Here is a 6040-nt window from a genome sequence, read left to right on the forward strand (position 1 = left end):
TATATTTTATTCATTAAATATTAAAACCTGATAAGTGTGATTTTCACATGAAATAACAGTAGTGAAGTAACTAATGAAGTATGATATAATGCAGTGGTATATTACGCAATGGTACAATAATGAAAAGCGGCGGTAAACATCTCACAAAAGGCGTTGCGTTCCCGCCAAGTGCCAGTTTGCGCGCGTTTCTAGATTTTGTGACGGATTCGCGACGATCCTGTAATTTAAACTTTTTATACATGGACGAGAAAACATTCCACAATACTAAGTGTGATAGAGGACATCATACAATGAGAGTGACGTGTGGAGGAGCGGAAATAGTGGTGGGGACGTGTGGCGGAGCACAGGGGTGGGGGCTACGTATGACTGCAGCAGGCGCGGGGGTATTAGGGAAACCAGCTTTATTTCATTTATTGATTTAATTTTTTTCCTGCATCTGTGACAATCTTCAGTGGAAAAGTGTCAAACCATCGTGTGCATAGTTCCAAGGCTAGAGACGTGTGGCGGTGCAGGCGAGGTGAGTGTGAGGGAACCACAGTGCTGCTCCTCCGCCTCGCCTGTTATCAAAACTGCTGGCTGTGCTTGGGCTCCTGCTGTTGTGCTGCTGTGGTGCTGGATGTGGGCGTGAAGTAGAAGAACACTGATCTTATTCTTGTATTACCTTCTTGACCTATCAATGAAGAGATTTGACATCTACGAACAAATGTATGGTTGTCAAGCTGCCCAAGTACGTAATATCTCCAAAACCCATCTTACCTCAAAGCCTTGATCCATATAGTGAGAGGCGCAGTACTCTCATAAGAACTATTCTCAAAGGCCAGATAATGATTCATTGCGTTCTCTTGAGCGTCTTCCACACTGATGGTGCTTGAATCCTTGTTAAATTACCACCAAAACCACGAAAATACCTATGAGAACCACGGTAACCTCCACTTCATGTAAGAGCCTATTGGAATAATCGAGATTGACACCTCATAATGTTAAGTCGGGTTCTCATGAGCGTCTTTCACACTGATGGTGTTTGAATTGGAATCCGCAATAGATTACCACTTAAGTCATTAAAACACCTTTGAGAACAACGGTAACCTGCACTCTTACGAGACTGTTGGAATAATCGAGACAGTGCGGCGAAGCGTTTGAGAATGCAATACTTAGGGGGTGAAGCAATGAACCACTCCTAAGAGGTTAAAATGAGTCTTCAGTCGTAAGCAATAAGTAACTACGGAGAGAGAGAGAGAGAGAGAGAGAGAGAGAGAGAGAGAGAGAGAGAGATTTATCATCGCTGTAGGAAAAGCCAATGCTATTTAGGGATATACGTTCCTTGTCTTGAGCTTTCAAAGCAGTAACTGTTAGAACATCAAAAGAACTTCAATAAGGGAATCCGTGAGACTTCCACGTGGCATTCCCTGTAAGAAACATGCCTGCCTCATTCATTAATTTACCTAATTTTTAAAGGCTCCCTGATAACTCGGCACAAACAACCTGATTACTGAGTTTTTTTTTTTTTCTCCATTCATATACCACTCTATTTGAGAACCAATGCAATATTGCTACCTCTATTTAAAATCTAACTTTATCAAGCAAGATTTATGCTGGATATTTTGGTTCTTGGTGAAGGTCGGGAGGATCGGTCTTCGCAACGCCATTTTCCTGATGCTGTCTTGCTTACGGCTTCGTTTTGCGGTCTGCTGAGGTCTCTTGTTTCTCAGCAACTCATTCGAGCATGATTTCCAGCGTTACTTCAGTAACTGCTGGCACTGGGGTTAAGGTTCCCAGATTCTCTCTCCAGCTTCCTTGGTTGTGTTTCGCAGCCACAAGTCGAGTGGTTGACCTGCGCCATTCGATTACTTCCATTGTGTTGAGCGTGTTCTCTCCTTAAACTCTGATCTGCTGACAATCTTATAAACAGAGGCAAAGGACGAAATTGAATACGGAAAGCTACCGGATTTGCTGCTAGCAATCTCCTTATAAACAAATGATAAATTCTAAGGAGATCAGAAGACTGAGAGAAAAAAAAAAACGCAAAGGGTAAAACCACAATAGTGAATACGGAAGGCTGATTAACCCGCTTGACTCCTGAGTCCTGACCATCATAATACGTACGTACTTACTAACGCATTAACGAGAATCCCAGCCACCTCTGTCATTGTTCTGAGTCACAGTGGGATCATGAAGACCTCACTTATGTGATTGACAGCGTGTTCCTTCCCTCTCCGAGTCTCGTGCAGAAGGTATATGTATAACGTTGTGTGCAGCGCAGTAGTGTAGCTTAGGCTTTCCTTCCCAGCAGCACAGATATATATATATATATATATATATATATATATATATATATATATATATATATATATATATATATATATATATATATATATATATATATATATATATATATATATATATTCATGTAGCTCTGATCTTCCTCTCCTGAAGAAGTGATGTCTTTTGATAGTGTAGCCTAGCCTCTCTCTCTCTCTCTCTCTCTCTCTCTCTCTCTCTCTCTCTCTCTCTCTCTCAGCAAGCCACACACGATTGCAGATAAAAAATGGGAAGAAAATCTCATAAAGTAGCGTTACTCGAGTGGCAACACACACACACACACACACACACACACACACACACACACACGCCGTCTTCCATCTTTATTAATTTTAGGTGGGAGTGAGAGCGTGGGAGTGAGTGACGTGCCCCAGCATCTCCCCATCCCCACTCCCTCTCCCTTCCAGCTGCCTGCCCAGCGAACTGTACGCTGATTACCATGGTGTTGTTGTTGTTGTTATTGTAGGTGGTGGTGGTGGTAGTGATGGTATTATTATTATTATTATTATTATTATCATTATTATTATTATAGTCGTTATAGTAATAGGAGTTTTCAAGACAGTACCATCAGCACGCCTCTCTCTCTCTCTCTCTCTCTCTCTCTCTCTCTCTCTCTCTCTCTCTCTCTCTCTCTCTCTCTCTCTCTCTCTCATTTTCAAGTTATACATTGCATTTAGTGTACGTTACAAAAGTGCGTGGCTTTACACAGGGCAAAGTTCCCAGCGTGGCGGGGGTCCCATCCTTAGCTGATGCGTAGTGTGACAATTACTGGTGTTCGTACACTATTATGTCCTATTAAAGTAATAAATAAATGAAAATAAATAAACAAATAGAATGAATTAGAGAAATAAAAGTTTGTGTACTTTATTACAGATATCTTATTAGTGTAACTCAAGTGAGGCATCGAGATGAATCTCCCTGTTTTGTGGTGAAGCAGAGCGGTGAATCTCCCTGGTTTACGGTGAGGCAGCACAGTGAATCTCCCTCTTGTACCTGGCTGTTCCGTAGTCTGGTTACTCTGGTGCTCCGCGGCAGGAGGGAGCGGAGGCAAGTCCCTGTCCTGGCGAGGGGCATGATCGAGAAACTACAGCAGACTCGGTGTTGGCGAAGGGGGCTTAGCACTTCCTACTGGTGGCGGGGGAGATGGCTGGGCTGCACTCTGTGAGGGGGACACACCGTCAGGTCTCAGCGCCTTCTTATGATTATAAAACCTATATTTTTCATACAGCTGCCAGATGTATAAAAAGATATAACTGAAGATATTGAGAATCTGTCCATTTACGACTCTCTCTCTCTCTCTCTCTCTCTCTCTCTCTCTCTCTCTCTCTCTCTCTCTCTCTCTCTCTCTCTCTCTCTCCTCTCCCACATCTAATCTATATATTTCTGAGACTGCCAAACATTCCTGCAATTCCCCGCGGTGAGGTTGAGGTTCGTGTCTCATTCACCTGTGCCTGTCCGGTGTTCAATTAGTGGCCCCTGGGGTGGTGGGCGGCCTGGCAACACCGGCTCTCAATTAAAGGTGGGAGGGCGAGGCGACCTGAACTCTCGTATCCATTCGGGGCAAGAAGTACGTATGTCATATGCACAAACCTTCCTTCGTCAGTAGGTCAAGCTAACATGAGTGGGGTGACCTAAACGAAGTCCTCGGGGGCAATAATCAGGATAGGTCAAGTTAACTAATGTGACACAGACAAAATCTTCAGGGTCAGTCAAGATAAGCAGTAATAAATTCAAGGTTGATAAAGTTAGATTTCATAAAGGGATAGGAAGAAATTGGATCTCAAATAGAGTGGTAGATAATTGAATGGAATAGACTCAGTAATCAGACTGTTATTCCCGTGTTAATATGGGGCTTTAAGAAAAAAGATTAGACAAATTTCTGGATGTGGATGGTTGGTGGAAATAGGTGGGCAAGCATGTTTTGTATAGGGACTGCCACGTGTAGTCCTGATGGCTTCTTGCGGCTTCCCTGCTTTCTATCTTCTTATCTATTATTAGAATGCGTGAACTGCTACTACTACCACTACTGCTACTGTTACTACTACTGCTACTACTACTACTACTACTACTATTACTACTACTACTACTACTACTACCACCACTACTACTACTACTACTCTTCTCTCCATTCTTCATGTTTTTTTTATCTTATTTAGTATTAGAATGCGTGAACTACTACTATTACTACTACTATTACTATTACCACATACCACATACTAATGGCGGACACCCTTCTCTCCACTGTTTCCCTGCCCATGTGTACCTGCCCACGTGTGCCTGGCTGTGCATCACACCCACGTTAATGGCGTTCTCGTTATGGCGTCTAGCAGCCATTATGACGCTTCCGTGTGTGTGTGTGTGTGTGTGTGTGTGTGTGCTGTGCTTCCTATTTGCTCGGCCATTTCTAGCCTCCGTTCAACCGGCAACAGAAAAAGGACGCCGTAGTGGGAAAATGAGAGAAAGAGCGGTACTGTACACTCCCCTCTCCCTCTTTCCTTCTCTCTCCCTCTCCCTCTCCCTCTCCCTGTGTTGCCATGACGACCACGGAGTCAGTATTGATAAGGTGGATAATCTATCGCTCGTATCCCTGAACGCGAGGGCCCTGGAGGTGTTGGTGTAGGGGCGTGTGTGTCAAGTGGCGAGGGCGTGGCGGTGTGGGTGACGCCCCTGGCACCGTGCCCACGTGTAGCTGGCACTGGCACTGTAGGCTGGCGAGGGGGCCGTCAGAAGTGGCGTTATGAGAGAGAGAGAGAGAGAGAGAGAGAGAGAGAGAGAGAGAGAGAGAGAGAGAGAGAGAGAGAGAGTAAAGGCACAGTTTTTTTCTTTCTAATGACTTGAGATTTCGTAAGAATTTGCATTTTCTCATCGTTAGAGATAAAATTCTCTTTATATCCACCTTAAAATGGCGGGAAGTGTGGCCTCGCTCTGCCTGCCACCACCACCACCACCACTATCACCACCATTCTCACCCTCAGAACCTTTGCCTTGTGCTCATCGCCTCCCGCACCTTGAAGGACACTGGGCAGACTGCAGGCGTTCAGTGTTGTGTTACAGCACCATTCTCAGTGACCGGAGTACTGTCCCCTGGTTCTTATATCAACTAATACGTACATGGCATTCGACAAGATTATTTTTGGATAATCTTTTATTTAGTTGTACACGGAAACACCCTGTCAGACTCGCTACAACGCCAAAAGCTGCTAAACTATCACATTAATGAAAACGCTCTTTAAAGCTCAGCAACACCTATTAGAACCTATTACACTATCGCTATAATAACGAAAACACCTTTGAAAACCCCAGTAACATCCGGTACACTAGAAAATGTTGCACTATCACAAGAATCATGAAAACACACCTTAAAATCCCCAATAACACCAGTTACAACAAGTTAAACTAGTACAAACACACCCATAACTGAAAAAAAAACTAACATGCATTACATACACTATAACCTGTTAACTATCACAAGAACCATGAAAATCCAATAACATCCAATACTTGTATGAGAACCTCTTAAACCATACCAAACTATTACAAGAATCATGAAAACCCCCCTGGAAATCCCAATAATGTCACTACGTCTATTAAAACAAGTTAAACTGTTACTCTTGCAACCACACCGAAATAAATAAACAAGTAGATAACTCTTGAAACCACACCAAAATAAATAAACAAACAGATAGAGAACACACACGAGCCTTTTGAAATTAGTCGCACT

This window comes from Scylla paramamosain, chromosome 11, assembly GCF_035594125.1.
Source record: "Scylla paramamosain isolate STU-SP2022 chromosome 11, ASM3559412v1, whole genome shotgun sequence".
In the NCBI taxonomy this organism is placed as follows: Eukaryota; Metazoa; Arthropoda; class Malacostraca; order Decapoda; family Portunidae; genus Scylla; species Scylla paramamosain.